Source organism: Ambystoma mexicanum, chromosome 4p (genome assembly GCF_040938575.1).
Source record: "Ambystoma mexicanum isolate Mex_15411 chromosome 4p, UKY_AmexF1_1, whole genome shotgun sequence".
Lineage (NCBI taxonomy): Eukaryota > Metazoa > Chordata > Amphibia > Caudata > Ambystomatidae > Ambystoma > Ambystoma mexicanum.
Window position 1 is genome coordinate 925,940,123 of NC_090927.1, and position 17,482 is coordinate 925,957,604.

Sequence of the window (17,482 nt, forward strand, 5' to 3'; positions counted from 1 at the left end):
TCTATTAAAAGATTTGGACAGTTCACCAATAAATGAACTAAGGTTTCAGTTTCTTGAGGATTATTACAGAAGCAGCAGAAATAGTTATCTACAGGAATTAACTTCAATTTGGCTAACATTTCCGTTGTGTGCCAGATGTTGAGTCTGAATCCGATAAATCGATCACGATAGTTAGCTGCCAGAAACTTGATGACATAGAATTCCAGAGTTTGTGTTTTCTTATTTAAAGAAATGTACGTAGCTAGATGTTTATATTTCAAGCATGCGGATCGTGTATTCATCCAATCCCAGGACATGATTTTTTCTCTTTGCCTTATAAGTGTCTCTTCTGATACATCCGCTGCTGTCATAAACTCTTGAACCTGACACCTCCAGATAGACATACTTTTGTGGGTTGTGTCTTTTTTATACTTTGCTAATACATCAATCACAGAGTTGGGTTTTGTATCCATGATGCATTTCCTATACAGGCTGAATAGCTTCCACATAAACAAAGAGTAAAGCAATGTTTGACCTAATTCAAAATGAATAATACACATAGGTACCGATTTAGGCAATCTGAGCAGATTCAAAGACCCTTCTATTATCACCCAAAAGACTGTCCTCGCCAATTTCGTGATTCTGCACCATAAATGGTCGTCGGGACAGCTTTTTGTCAGTAAAATACTAACACAGATGAAAGTGAATATCTGCCATATTTATTATTTATCACCATCGCTTGAGAACACGCAGTTTACATTTTTTGCCAAAGATCTGCATAATATGGAGCATTCGATATGAAATGATTGACATTCAAGCCCAAGTATGTATACCCAGTGACAATCTCTAGTGATTTTTGCTGCAATTTCCAGAGATAGTGATTTTTTTAATCACATTAGCAGTTGCGTGTAAGTGTCTGTAATTGCCCACTGCAGCTAAGGCGGTCAAGAGATCTTTGTTTAAATGTACTGTAATCTGTGTTGCTGAGTCACATGAAGTACACAGAGAGGAACTTGGATGAACAGAGCAGGGGATGTACAGTGTACGAGTCTCATCTTCGAAATCAACCAATGAATTTTGAGTTTCGCATGAGCTTTTGACAAACAGTGCAACAGGATGGTGGCACATGTGAATTCATAATAGTATTATAGCTTTCCTGTGGTAGCCTGGATTGTGCTGTTGTGAGTGCTGGCCGAGACACTGTTGTGATTCAGCAAAGCTCCGATATTTGTGGCAAAGGGCTTTAAAATGATGATGGCATAGAACAATGGTCCTGTAGCCAACGTCCTTTCCTTCGTACAGTGTCCACGCATGCAACACGTTGTGGGCTTTTTCTTCCAAGGGAGCCAAAAGAAGAGAGCCCTTACGTGTGTAGTGGGTCACGCCATGGCTTTTCAACCTGAAGATAAACAAAGAAACCATTCTCATCATTAAGACTGTGGTGGTTGGGCACTGGACATGTTGGTTCCCCAGATATTTTGACGAGGCCATAGATGTTCTGTCAATTACTGTGATCTCCCGGAGGAACAATGCATGCATTTATGAATAATGCAGAAGATCATGTAACATGGACATGGAGGGAGAGGTACAGTTGTATTGTTGTTCACTGTTGGGGAACTCTTTACTAGATAGATGTAATCTGGGGACAGAGGACTAGGTTCTTCGAACATGCTAGTGATGTGCATCAGCATATTAGAGAAAGCCAACCAAAGAGGACAAGTCGGGCTCTACTTAACTTCGATGCTGGGTGGATACCATGCTCTTTTTTTGTTCAATTCTCTTTATTAGATTTTTCAACAAATGTAACAAACCCCAAAACTCCCCTCTCCCTACCCTCCCCTTTCCCCCTTGGTGCTGATGCAAGGTTTGCGTGGCTAATCGTCCCCTCTAAATGTTCATTCAGGATCATTCCAGGTCCAGGAGTCTCAAACGCTGTGGGCGCCAGCCAATCCTGAAGTCATCCCTGAGGAAGGCAAGGACCTCCCCCCACTCTCTTGCAAAGTTCTGTATTGCATTGTTCATAGCATAGGAGGCCCATTCCATCGCTACTAACTCCCAAACTTTACACAACCAGTCTTGGAACATCGGCACGTTTGTACTTTTTTCCATCTTTGAGCGATGATTGTCATTGCCGCCAAAGTGAGCATCCCCCTCGCTCTCTCCCTATCCCTTGGGCCACCTATCGCTATTGCTGGCTTAAGACCTAATAGAGACCATTCTGGGGGTATGCCACCCTCTGACCCAAACGCTTGTTCCATCGCCTGTTTGGTGTCTTCCCAAAACAGGGCTATTTCCGGGCATCTCCACCAGATAGGTTCCACAGTGCCCTCCTGACCACATCCCCTCCAGCAGGTTCCTGATGCCCCTGGGTAAATCCTAAGCAGACGAGCTGGAGTGTAGTGCCACCCGTACAGTATCTTATACCAAGCTTCCCGGGTTTGCGAGGCTCTTGACAATTTGGGGATTTTCCTCCATAGCTTTTCCCACTCCGTCTTCTCTATTTCCCTGCCCAGCATGCTTTCTCACCTTCCCATATATGCCCATTGCGGCCTCAGGGTAGCGTCATCCAGGATCTTGTAGAGCTGCGAAATTAGGCCCTTCGAGCCATCATTGGTCATCAAGAATTTCTCAAAAAGAGGTCGGCGGTCTAGTTGCCGCTTCCCTGTTCGTGGGATGTAGGAGCCAATGCCGCAGTTGAGAGTATCTCAGCCTTTCGCCCTCTCCCAATGCGAAATCCGTTTTGCACTCCACAAAAGTGCTGATCTCCCTTTCTATGAACATGTCTCGCATCCACCTGCAGCCTCCCTCCCGCCAGTTCCTGAATGCCCCTCCCTCCAGCCCGGGAGTAAAGTCTTTATTATTAAAGATAGGAGTGAATGGGGATGGATAAGTTGTGATTTCATTGCGTTGGACCAGTCTGTCCCAGTTATCCGCTGCCAACTTGGTGATGGAGCTCAGATACATATGGCCTGGTCGATGGTGTCTGGGTAGCCACAGGACCTCCCCCAATGCATGCTGCATGACCGCTCTGTCCATTGTAACCCAGTGTTTTCCCTCCCCTTCCCGAAGCCATTCCCTGATCACCCTTAGCTGGGCCGCCTCGTAGTATTGACGGAAGTTGGGAAGTGCTAGTCCACCGCCCCTTGTCGGAGCCATAAGCAGCTGCCTGCTGACCCTTGCCCTTTTCCCCTTCCATTTAACTCATTCGTTATCGACTGGAGTTCCTTAAAAAAGCTGTCCGGGACTGCCTGGGGGATAGCCTGGAAGAAGTAGAGCAGCCTCGGGAGGGTAACCATTATTATTGCCTCCAGCTTCCCCAGCCAGGAAATCCGGAGATTCCGCCACTTAAGGAGATCCTTTTTGATTCTTTGCAAAAGAGGGGGATAGTTCGCCACATACCACCCTTTAAGGGCCGGAGTGATTCTCAACCCCAGGTACGTGATTCCCCCCGGACGCCAAGCAAAGGGCGTTGACATTCTTAATTCCTCCCTCTCCTCCCTTGTCAGTGTCAGGTCCATCAGTTTGTACTTATGCATATTAATGCACAGACCGGATGCTTCCCCAAAGTCCTCTAATAATAGCCTGCATTGCCTACTCGATTCTATGGGGTTGGTCAGGGCAAGTAACATATCGTCCGCGAAGACCGCCACTTTATGCTGTCTCCCACCAAACGGTATTCCCTGTATCCCTTCCGATTCCCGAATTGCCTGCAAGAGGGGCTCTAAGAAGATTGCATAAAGCAGGGGCGACAAGGGACAACCCTGCTTTGTACCCCATTGGAGTTGGAATGATCTAGATAAGGTTCCGTTAACCACCACCCACGCCCGAGGACCCTCATAGTTCGCCTTGACCATCTGAAGATAAGTGCCTCCCAGCCCCATTTTTTTCCATGACCTTGAAGGGGAAGGACCATTCCACCTGGTCAAACACTTTTTCCGCGTCTTAAGGATAGCAGCGCTGCCCGGGTACCAGTCTTTTCCGCCTTTTCCACTAGATGGGCCACCCTTCTGATATTATCCGCAGTCTGCCTCCCCTTCACAAATCCCGCCTGATCCTGGTGGATCAGGTCCGGGAGAAGCCCCTCAAGCCTATTCGCTAGGATTTTATTGTATATTTTTGCATCCACATTAATAAGCGCTATTGGCCTATAGGAGGATCTCTCGAGAGGGTCCTTGCCCGCCTTCGGAATCAGGGAAATCTTGGCTTCTTTCATAGATGAAGTGGTTTGCCCACTACCTTTAAAGGAGTTGAAGAGGTAGGTCAACCGTGGTACCAGCACCCCGGCAAAGGTCTTGTAGAAAGATGCTGTGTATCCATCAGGGCCCGGGGCTTTTCCTGCGGGTAGCTTCCGGATGACCCCCCTCACTTCCTCCTCCGTTATGTCTTGCTGAAGACTAAGCTGGGCCTCCCCCTCAAGTTTGCACAAGTTAACGCCTTCCAGGAATTTCTCCTGGGCCTGGTCGCAGGTGTGCTGTGATGTATATAAGGTCTCGTAAAATTCAGCCATGGCTTCTCGAATGTCTTCTGTTCGATTAACCCTGTCCCCCATATCTGAGTTCAACGCCGTGATTGTGTTCTTCGAGGCAGCTCCCCGAAGGAGGCGGGCCAGCAGTGCATCGGCCTTGTTCCCCTTAGCATAGAATTTTTGCTGCACGAAAAGCAGGGCCCCCTCTGCTTTTATAGTACGGAGGACCCCCAGTTGTCCCACCGCCCTCCTATAGTCCCTCTGATTAGACCTACGGGATTCGTCGCCACCCTACCTCTCACCTCCTCGACCTCTGCCTCCAGCCGGGACTCCAGGGCCTGTAGCTGTTTCTGTCTTTGTGCTTTGGCTGCTATGATTTCTCCCCTCAACCTAGCCTTAAATGCATCCCATCTTATATCTTCTCCCGTGTCCTCTCTCTTGTTGTTATCAAAAAACTCTCTCATCTTGCCCTCTATCTCCTCCCTTACCAAAGGATCTCTCAGGAAATGTTCCGGATATTTCCAGGCCCATAATCCCCTTGTCCTCACTCCCAGTTCCAGCTGCATTGACAGTATTTTGTGATCAGCTATTCCCATGGGCCCCACCTCTATCTCCTTAACTCTACCCACCAGGTTAGCCGAGACCCAGATATAGTCAATTCTAGATTGTGTCCCGTGGACTTCGGAAAGAAAGGTGTAGCCCTCTGCATCCCCTTTCAGTTCACTCCAGACATCCCTCAGCCCCATGCTCGCCACTTTATCCCTTAGTTCCGCCGAGGCCACCGCCCCTCCACCACGATTCCTAGGTGCCCCTGATCTATCCTTAGCTTTGCCCCATGCAATGTTTAGTTCACCCATTATAATTATATGGCCCCTTGCCCAGTCGCCTATTCTCCCCATAAGGTCACGGAGGAAGTGTTTGTCATGATGCCTACCCCCAGGCATCCGGACCAAGCCCATCAGCCCCGCGAGCAGGCATCTAGACATTTAGTAAAACCTCAGCAGCCCAGGCTAGGGGCTATCTGGGTTCAGTAGTAGAAATCAGTCCTGGCGCCTAAGGCGCCAGGCTCATAGTCATTACTTACCTCAGGCAGACCATGCTGCAAATGACTCCAATCCAACATAAAGCCTGAAAGGGACTATTTTTCTACAGGGACTATTTTTTACTCGGGTGTGGTTCTAGGGATTTCTTACCTTGGGCTACTTTTGAGGCTATTTAAACCACGCCCGACCAGCAACACACGCTTCGCGTTATTCTGCATCCAGCAGCGTAACGCTCACCGTGCCTGCATCCAGTCTTCTGCCACGCCGGCCTCGAATCCGGAGCTCCTAAAACAAAGAGGAAAGAAAGGGACAAGGTTAGAAAACAAACTTATTTCTATTCCACACCTGATTCTAGATCCATCTCGTCTCCGGACCTGTAAAGAACATCATTTCTGCACGTGCCGCACCTCCAGGTGCAGCGCGCGCCACACTCACCAGTCTTCCCAGCATCCTTCGGGTTGGCGCTGCCTCCATCATTTCTTCGCCGAACTTCGGCACCTAGGAGACAAAAGAAAACCACAAGGTGAGCCGAGGGAACCAACAAATATAATTCTTACCACCATAGACTTACCTGATTTACCACCGGAGGCATCCTATTGTGACTCTTCATATTTTCACGTGCCGCATCTGTAAAGAGAGACAAAACAAGACGTTTTCCACGTGCAACATTTACCGGACAGTGCCGGGTAATACAGACTCTTACCTGAGAGCCACCAGCTGCCACAAGAGCATCTTTTCACGAGCCAGCTGCAAGACAAGAAAGGAAGGGGGGAACAAGAGTGAACATCGGACATATTGAACTCTATGAACTTAATACTTACCGGTCCTCACCAGGAACCTCAGAGTCAATACTCTCCGGAACTCTCGCGAGCCTTCAAACCAGTTAAGTAACTGTAATCGCAAATCCACGCAGGATGGAGAGCTCATCTTTCAAGAATATAAGGAGAATATTTCTATGGGTTAAGCAGACAAGATTAGGAGGGTAGATCCAGTCAGTCATCGCTGCACTACGCATCACGTGGGTGGAGACAGCAGCTGTCCGGGTCCGACCGACGCCCCTGTGGGAGCCAGGTGAGCGTAACAGAACACGAAGCCTATCAACAAATCCCCACCTGGCCGTAATGGAAACCTCAGAAACCGACCAACTAGCCCTATTGTTAGGGGAACTTAGGGCAGAAGTGCACTCCGCGCGCCAAGAGACTAATGCCCTCAGGAGAGAACTGATTGTGTCAAAGGAGCGCACTGATGATCTTGCTAGACAATTACTGCAAAACAAAGCTGGGCTAACACCATTACCTGGACTCAGGGGGAATCCAACTCCTGTTTCATCGAGCAATCCTGTGCAAGTGGTTCTACCAGGGAGCATTCCTTTAGCACCACCCAAACTTTTTGCTGGGCACCCAAAAAAGTTCGCCGTGTTTATGAACCAATGCCGCTTGCACTTTTTATGCAGACCTGGAGCTTTTCCGAACGACCAAACCAAAGTAGCGTTTGTACTATCATATCTTAGTGGCAGCGCAGCGGATTGGTCAATTCCATTAGTTAACCAGGATGACCCTCTTCTTCGGGATTTTCAAGGTTTTCAATTGAGCATGGAAAGACTATTTGCCAGACATTCACAGGGACAGGCCCTGGATAACAAACTTTTATCATTACGACAAGGTAACCAGGATCTACTAACCTATATCGCCACTTTCAATAGGTTAGTGGTGGAAACCGGATGGCCAGAGGTAAAACGAATTACATTATTTCATCGTGGACTTCGGGGTGAACTCAAAGACGTTTTGGCCCAAGTTGTGAACCCACCTCAGGATTGTGCAGAATATATAGACTTAGTGGTCCAGTTAGACCACGGACTTCAGAATAGAAAGGCTGATCGAGCTAAGTTTGAGAATCGGGTATTGGTTAAACCCAATGTTACCCTCAAAGGAACAGATGTATCAGAACCGATGCAGATCGGGGGGGTCAAGGGACACTTAACTCAAAAGGAAAGAGAAAGAAGACGGCAGATGCAATTGTGTCTATACTGTGGGGCCTCAGGACATTTACTACGGGATTTCCCTAAACATCTAAAAAAGTAGTCGGAGTTGCTGATAAAAATCAAACAGAGCCTGATTCGGGAAACGACCACGCCCAACAAGCGTAGAGGTCCGCTTGCCGAGCTTGAAGAAGGATACTCAGACCTTGCACTTCATCACACCAATGGTCCTTATAGATCCAAGGCAGCCATCACGTATGCACGCAGTGAGAGCATACATTGAAAGCGGGGCCATAGGAAACTAGGTGGATCACGAGTTGGCTTCTAGGATGAATCTATCTCTCTGCAAAAAGACCACTTCGGATGTCATCACCACAGTCGATGGAACTGAAATTGCCTCTGGGCCTGTAACTCATTCCACCGCAGAGATGACACTATTGGGTCAGGATGGGCATCGAGAGACTATTGTGTTTGATTTAATCAAAGCCCCGCAGTTCCAAATAATACTGGGGATACCTTGGTTGGAAACACATAATCCTTGTATTGATTGGCGAGAGAAGAGAATAACCTTCCCGGATTGTGCACATACTTGTTACCCGAAAAAACCCTTGAACCAAGGACTGGCCAGAGTCGCTACTCCAGTCGTGCAGTTACCTCAGAAATATCAAGAATTCCAGGATGTTTTCCAAAAGGAACAGGCAAACACCCTACCACCTCATAGATCATGCGATTGTCAAATCAATCTCATACCCGGTGCACAACCTCCATGTAGTAGGATCTACGCCCTTACGGAAACCGAAAACCTTCACCTACGACAATACTTGGACCAATACCTTGCTAATGGCTTCATTCGTCCATCCAAGTCCCTTGCATCTTCAGCTTTGTTCTTCGTGCCTAAAAAGGAAGGTGACCTCAGAACGTGCATAGACTACTGTGCATTAAATCAGATCACGGTTAAGAACCGATACCCATTGCCTCTGATCCCCGAATTACTAGAGCAAGTAAAGGACGCTTGCATCTACACTAAAGTAGATCTCCGAGGGGCATATCATCTAGTACGTGTAAAGAAAGGCGACGAATGGAAGCCTGCTTTTCGCACTAAGTACGGGTTATTCGAATACCAGGTGATGCCCTTCGGGTTGTGCATTGCACCAGCAGCCTTCCAGTATTTTATGAACGATGTCCTACGTGAACTCATTGACGTCTGTGTTGTTGTATACATAGACGATATTCTAGTGTACTCCTCTTCAGAATCAGACCATGTGAAGCACGTTTGTGCAGTCCGTGAGAAACTACACCAGTACAAGTTATATGCAAAATTGGAAAAATGTGTTTTTCATGCTACGGAAGTTGAATTCCTTGGATTTAAAAAGGAGTGCGAATGGACTCTCGAAAGGTGGACGTAATCCTCAAGTGGCCATCACCCAGTTCAGTTAAAGGGGTACAAAGCATGCTCGGATTTGCTAATTTCTACCGCAGATTCATTCCGGATTTCTCACATGTTGTACACCCTATCACAGCACTTTTGCAAAAAAACAAATGCTTCTTGTGGACCGAAGAAGCTGAAAAGGCCTTCCAAGAGCTGAAAGCGAAATTCACGTCTGCACCTGTCTTAAAGCATCCACGCCCCGAACTTCCATATATAGTTGAAACTGATGCATCCAGTTTAGCCATGGGAGCTGTCCTGTCCCAGAAGGATCCTGAAACCGGTCAACTTCACCCAGTAGCATTTTGGTCCAGAAAGTTCTCGGCACCCGAGTTAAACTATGCGGTTACCGATAAAGAATTATTAGCCATCAAATCCGCCTTCAAGGCTTGGCGGCATTATCTTCTTGGTGCCAGGCATACCATTACAGTAATCACCGATCACCGGAACTTGCAGTATTTAAAAACAGCCAAGGCCCAATCGTCGCGTCAACTTCGATGGGCATTGTTCTTTGCCGAGTTCGATTTCGTGATCACTTATCGACCAGGTTGTAAAAATGGCAAGGCAGATGCCTTATCCCGAATTGGGATGGGAGAAGCATACGCGAACCCGGAACCGGTGCCTATAATTTCAGAACAAAGAATTCTTGGCATAACCATTCTACAGACACTAGAGGATATTCAAGTAAAGATCCAACAACTGTTCGATCCAACAGCCCTGCAGGACGGGGTGAAGAAAGGCCCGGACTACTCAGTTATCAATGACCTACCTTATTATCAAGGGCGACTATTTCTACCACACAAGGAACTACAAGAACTAGTCATCTCCAATTATCATGACACCCTGATGGAAGGACACCCAGGTATCGCAAAAACTGAAGCTAAAATTAAGAGACAATTCTGGTGGCCCACCTGGCGAAAAGACGTAAAGTCATTTGTAATGTCTTGTGGCATTTGCGCCCAAAACAAAAGTCAGAAGAAAAAACCAGCTGGCCTCTTACAACCTTTGGATATTTCACCTACACCTTGGCACACCTTATCGTTAGACTTTATTACAGATCTACCTCCATGTAATGGATTTAACACCATTCTAGTTATTGTGGATCTTTTTTCCAAGATGGACCACTTTATTCCTCTAAAGGGATTACCTTCTGCTTCAATTCTGTCCAAGGAGTTCCTCGAAAACATTGCTCGAACACACGGATTTCCTTCCGTATTGGTCTCTGACCGAGGTAGTCAATTCATTTCACATTTTTGGAAGAAATGTTGTCAACTGGCGCAAATCGACGTGAGGTTATCAATCAGTCACCATCCCCAGACGATGGTCAGATGCAGAGGACCAACCAGACCCTTGAACAGTACCTACGTTGCATGCTACACCAGACCGAAAGTAATTGGAAAGATATTTTATGGATTTCCGAGTATGCATACAATAACTCTGTACATTCAGGAACCGGACAAAGCCCCTTTTATACCATATATGGACATCACCCTCGAACCTCAGAACTAGATTCGCCTCAACATTTAGAAATGCCTGCAGTTAGTCATTTGCATTCTGCTATAACACAAGCCTTTAAAGAGGCAACAGAACATTTGAAACAAGCAAAAGAGAAATATAAGAAAAATGCTGATCAACATAGAAGTGAAACTCCACAATACCAGATTGGGGATCAAGTTTGGCTGGCTACAAAACACATACCTCTGAAGGGAACTCAGACTTTTAACCCTAGATATTTGGGACCTTACAGTATTAAGGCCATTATCAACCCGGTAGCCGTCAAACTGGAATTACCCTCTAATATGCGCATTCATCCTGTCTTTCATGTTTCACTTTTAAAACCAGTTCAACCAGGAACAAGATTAACCAAACCACCCAACCCCATCTTGATAGATGGAGAACCTGAATTCGAGGTAACAAATATCCTGGACTCCAAGATGGTTAAATCAAAACTTTTTTATTTAATCGATTGGAAGGGCTACGGACCACAAGAAAGATCATGGGAACCTAGTGACCACGTCCATGCACCTCGGTTGGTGAAAAGATTCCATCGGAACTTCCCAGACAAACCAGGACCCAGGGGAAGAACAACTTTAGGAGGGGCCTTGGGGGGGGAGTGCTGTCATGATGCCTACCCCCAGGCATCCGGACCAAGCCCATCAGTCCTGGGAGCAGGCATCTAGACATTTAGTAAAACCTCAGCAGCTCCAGGTAGGGGCTATCTGGGTTCAGTCCTGGTGCCTTAAGCGCCAGGCTCATAGTAGAAATCAGTCCTGGCGCCTAAGGCGCCAGGCTCATAGTCATTACTTACCTCAGGCAGACCATGCTGCAAATGACTCCAATCCAACGTGAAGCCTGAAAGGGACTATTTTACTACAGGGACTATTTTTTAGTCGGGTGTGGTTCTAGGGACTTCTTACCTGGGACTACTTTTGAGGCTATTTAAACCACGCCCGACCAGCAACACACGCTTCGCGTTATTCTGCATCCAGCAGCGTAACGCTCACCGTGCCTGCAAGTCAGCTTCCAGACCTCTGCCACGCCCGTCCTGAATCCAGAGCTCCTAGAGGAGAAGGAAAGTAGAGGCAAGATTAGAAAACAAACTTTATTCCAGTTTCTTACCTGATTCCGGAACCATCACGTCTCAGCACCTGGAAAGGACATTCTTTCTACACGCGTCGCATCGCCAGCTGCAGCGCCGCGCCATACTCACCGGTCCTCACAGCACCTTTCGATCCGGCGCTGCCTCCATCATTTCTTCGCCGGGCTCCGGCATCTGGGGACAAAAGAAATAACCAGGAGAGCCGAGTGAGCCAACAAATACAATCTCTCTTACCACCATAGACTTACCTGATTTACCCCGGAGGCATTATTCTTTAACTCTTCACATCTTCAAACGCTGCATCTGAAAATGGAGAGAAAACAACACGTTAAATACATGCATCATTTACCGGACAGCATCGGGTAATACAGACTCTTACCTGAACGCCATCTACCGCCACAAGACCATCTTTTTTCGAACTCCACTGAAAGATAAGAAAGTAATGGGACAAGAGTGAACATCGGACATATTGAACTCTATGAACTCTATACTTACTGGTCTTCGCCAGGAACATCAGAGTCAACTCTCGTCCGGAACTCCCCACTCCAGAAGCAACTGGTGTCCACGCGCCCCTGCAATCCATGCAGGATGGAGAGCTCATCTTTCAAGAATATAAGGTGAGAGTACTGGAATGGGATTTCGGAGGTTATTAGTGGGGAGAGCAGGGAGGTGCCATCACTAGAGTCCACGTCTGGCTAAATTCCTCTCTCCACTTGCAGGAGAATCCTTCTACGGATCCAGCAGACGAGATTAGAAGGGCCAGTCCAGTCTGTCATCTCGGCACTACGCATCACGTTAGTGGAGGCTGCAGCAGTCCGGGTCCGACCGACATTCTGCACTACGAGATGCCTGATACCATAAGTAAACGAAAGGTGGAGCAAGACTGAGCCTGTTTAATGTATAAGTCACTGACACGCTATCAAGAGGATGAAGGGAGGCGGCGGCGCAAAGAATCAAGTCGATCATGGAAGCATACACCAAGCACACCCCTAAACCAAGAACTGCAATGAGTCCAGGTGCAGAGGAAGGTATGAACTGCATGGAACAAGACCTTCCAGACATGGACAGCTGCTGAACAGCTGGATTCCATCAGTGACTATAAAAACTGAATGACATTACAGCTAATGTCAGTTCCCTGAAAACCAGCTAGAAAATGAGTGTCAGAATTACAGAAGCAAAGTCTATAATTAGCACTACAGAAGGTGAATTGCTGAACCTCAAAACACTAATGTCTAAAACCAGTAAAGATTTAAAACAGGCCTTACAAAAATATGATGATGTTGAGTCAAGCTCCGGGTGGAATAACATGCTCATCGGGGGGATCCCTGAAAACATCGTCAGGGGCTAATACAAGAGCTAGTGGAGCCACTGCTAAAGCAGATACTTGGAAATCCTATGCTGTCACCTCACTTTGTGGTGTAAAGATTATACAGATCATGGCCGCCTAAGCCCAAGTCCGGAGCACCACCAAGGCCCATTATAGCGCGTATGGGAAAAATACTGCTGGCAAGGGAAAAGGAACTAAACACTATGGCTACAGCAGAGTACACATATACCTAGACATTTCAACTGCAGCGCAACATGAACGCATATCATTTTTGGGAGTAAAAAAGCTTCTGGAGAGTGATCAGTCCAATTTGACATGTTACTCCCTGCCAGATTCAATATACAATTCAATGGCAAGCCCTATTTATTTGCAATTTTGGAAGAAACTGTGAACTTTATCGAATCAAACATTCCACAACCCTGGGAAAAAAACAGGCCAATTAGAAAACGCTGGCCACGCTGCACCAACAGACATGCATAATACCTGAAACTTCCAGACTACACAAACTTGCCATAAGAATTTAAAGATGAAGTCGACATTAATCAAGGCAGTGGTATTCCCCCTCAAGTAATGTGTCAAGAAAAAAATGTTGTACTAGGATTAAGCTATGTTTGTGCGAAGAAGGTAACAAATGGGGCAAGTCCTTTTTTTCTTTTAGTTTCTCTCTGTTCTGTATTCCACCTCTTAGCAGCTACCCTGCACACTAGGTTGCATTATATTGTTAGCATGTATGTTATGTACTGCGTTCTGTGACATCATTGCCTTGATTGGGAGGGTGGTGTCAGTGAGGGGGGAGTTGAGAGGATTAAAGTCATGGAGAAATCATGCAGATAGTTACTGTCAGTCCTACAGATAAGGGGTGTATTGGTCACTTTTACTCCCTAAAAATAGGCAAATACTCCCAAAAATGTAAAATAGGGAGTAAAGAGACTACCAACATAAAATGAGAAACAGGCACGTAGGACCTTGTGCTCCAGCTTTCACCCACACAGCTCCATGGATATGTTTGGAACAGTAGTGCACATAATACCACAGTAAGAAACTAATATTGTTACTGCCTGATTGGAATAAGTAAACCTGTATCTTTTAATGTGTATGAACAACTAGGCGCAAAGCAATAGTTATTAAAAAACTATTCCATTTTCGAGGTAAAATATTTTCTATTCGCTTATAAAATACTCCTTTTGGGAACTGGACTTACATTTTTACTCCCTAAAAAATAATTTTACTTCCAACTTAAAAAAATAGGGAGTAAAATACTCCTGCTTCAAAATCTTAGCTAGAGCACTGGTTACTGCACCATATCTCATGCGCATGTCCCTGGTATTTGTAGACACATTAGTTCTGAATTGCAGTTAAAGAAAGATCAGGATTAGCAGTCCGGTTAGTTAAGTATTCCCATGAGCAAAAGTAGGTTACTCTTAGGATTAGATGTTATTTCCCATCAATAAGGGTAGGTCAAGTTTGAGTTTACTTATAATCCATATTATTCCATTTTCCAAATATCGTGTGTGTGCTCAAACAGTACAAGTGCCCTGGTGCCAACACATGTTTCGACCGGTTACTGGTCTTTCTCAAGGCTGGGCTATGCATACATGAATAGCAAGTTAAACCATAGCATGAAACATAACAAACATAAGGAGACATTCCACAAAGGTAAATTAGCATGAGTGAAGAAGAGAAAACATAGAAGCTGTTTGTGGGCTGTGGGGGTGCCTTCATGCACCTACTGTAGCAGCAGTCCAACCACTATTGCTATTCCAAAGCACAGCTAAACTGAATCTACCCATATCAAAAAATGAATGGAAAAATCATGTTTGACTGAGGACAAATGCAAAACTATGATGTGCTTTGCAAAACTCTGTCCAAATGCATACGACCAGCATACCATTGATTGTACTATCTACCAGCAACATAATTGCTGATGGGCCTATTTATATTGAACTTGAACATTAGGGGGATGGAAAATGGCATATCCTGTCTGCTGCCTTAAACCTAGCACCTGCAAATTGCAGGGTGCACTACAACTGTTGGTTGCCTTAATTATTTATGTATTGTTATTTATCTGTTTCTCCTCTGCTTCGCACTTTCCACTACTCCCCCCTTCCATGCACTTTTCCCCTCCATCATGCACTTGCGCGTTCTCAATGTCACTGGCCCTAGTAAGATCACTGTTTTGTTCTCCCGTGTTTCCCTCCCTTGCCTTGTCGCGCTCTGAAACACTTGTGTACGAGTGTGATAGAAATAAAATATCAATCAATCAATCAATACACAATGTAAACATCATATTTCTCCAAGAAACACACACTACTGACAAACTAAACAATATGTTTGCTAAAACTTAAGAAAACAATTGATATTATGCATCCCACTTGACGCAGGCCCACTGCATGTCAATAACCAATCATCAGCTACTGACATTTCTATGGACTAAGTAACATATAGAACCACAGGGCAGATATGTAGCCCTGCACGGGAGACTGCAAGGTACAGAGATATTACTAGTGAACACATATGGCTCCAAACACGGTGACCCTGCTTTTCTTATAAATATCCATGATATATTGTTATGTAGTCACTGACATACGTCACTGAGAAGTTAGAACAGTAATACGTATGTATAGAACAGAGAACAGTGGGAGTTGTAAAATAAGGTCCGCCCATTACGGTTGTGCTTTGGGGGCCTATAATAAAGCTTACTTATAAAGCTTTACTGAGTGCATCAGTTTATTACAATTGGCGACGAGAACAGGGCTAGTTAAGGTAGGCCCCCGGAGCTCCCGTGGTAGCCACGGGTGAAGAAGGCCACACGCTACAAGCTCCGTAGCGGTCCTATGTCTGCGGGAATATTTGGGCTGCCGGCTGGTAATCCCGAGTTCGGCGCTATCAACGGGGACCTTGCTGTGGGCGCACCGTCACTCGCCTCGAGGTAGGAGATAAATTATATTTTGGAAGACGTAGCTTGAGGAGTGCATCATACAAACGGCAGCAGACCAACGGCAATCACTACGGGCTAGAGAAAAGAACCCTACGACGTGACATTACGTGCGGCCATATTGTTAAAGCTGAATGGGTGTTGTCATAGCAACTACAACATGGTGATCACATGGACTGTGCTGTGCAAAATGAATTCTACGACGGCTTCAAGCGCAATATAAGCTATGTGCGGCAAGCTTTAAAACTGCATACTAACAGCAGCGACCGCACTGCAGAGAGCACAAATACCGCAATGCATGAACAGTAAAATAAAAAAAAAGGAATAAATAAGAAAGAAGCCCATGGCACATACAGTATATGTTCAATGCAATCAGTGTACAAAAGACAAAACGGGGCAAAAGAATAAAAAGACACTGTAACAAGACACCAACCAGCAGTAGAAACAACTTCCCAAAATAACGTGTACATAAAAGAACAAAACAGGAATACCACTCCATAACCTTGCAATTGTGACACAAGTAGAAGGTGATCACAGAGCACTAACTGACGAGTAAACCTTTCGCCGCACCAAAGAGTGAAATAAACTGAAACACAGAAACAAGGGAGATTGTTCAGGATTGACATTACATCATACAGCATATCACAGCTCCCATGCAGTTCCTTCCATGTCCTGGAAACCCTGTGCGCCCTTGGGAACAATGGATCAACAGTTTCCAGGTATATCTAAGGGCTATAGGTGGAAACAAATTTAATGATGATTTAAAGGAGGCCACATTGTTGAACTGTATAGGGGCAGAGGAGAATGTTCAGGGCGCTTCCTGAACTGGGTGACACAGAAGGTAGTTCTGGTGAAAGCAACCGCAAATTTGAGAATGCGCTGGGGAAACTTGCCAAACATTTTGGCAACAAGACTAATATTGTACTAGAGAGGTACAGATTTTTCTCTAGAAAGCAATTGAAGAGTGTTTCCATTGATACCTATATGGCGTCTCTCAGAGGACTCATGTCAACATGTAACTTTACCGGCATTGCAGATGAATATTTGAGAGACCAACTTGTGTTAAACGTATCTGATCCCCGCATACAACAGAGGCTGTGGCAAACAAAAAACCTGTCATTGGAACAAACTATGGAGATAGCCAGAAGTATTGAACTGGGCGATCGCTGCATGTAGGAAAGATTCGAGAAAGTTGAAGACAAGGAAGTCAAGATGATTCAAGATGAACCAGAAGAAGAATTGGAAGAGTCTTTGGTGGCAATGGTGAGAAAACTGTCAGCAAATAGTTTGAGAGCCAGATCGAGGAGAGGCAGAGGCACAGGATATGGAAATAGAAATCAAGGCCGCTGTCAAAAATGTGGCTGGTACAGACATAACAACAGTGACAAAGAATGCCCAGAAGCAGATGTTGAATGTTACAGAGGTGGTCATGTGGGACATTTTGCAAAAGCATGTAAGAACGCACGAGGCAGAATGGGCAGATTTAGCAGACAACCTTTTAACAGAATGCCTAGAGGCACCATGAGAAGCATCGAGGAGAGCCAGGGGCAAGATGACATGTTCAGTGTTAACCAAAGGGATGCACAAGTTCAAATACTCACTGTCACATCGGTGCAGCAAACTAAAGGACCATGGATGAACATGCAAATAAATGGCATATCATTGCCCATCATGGTAGACACTGGATCCCCATATACCATGGTGGATGTAAAAACCTTCACTGGGGAATT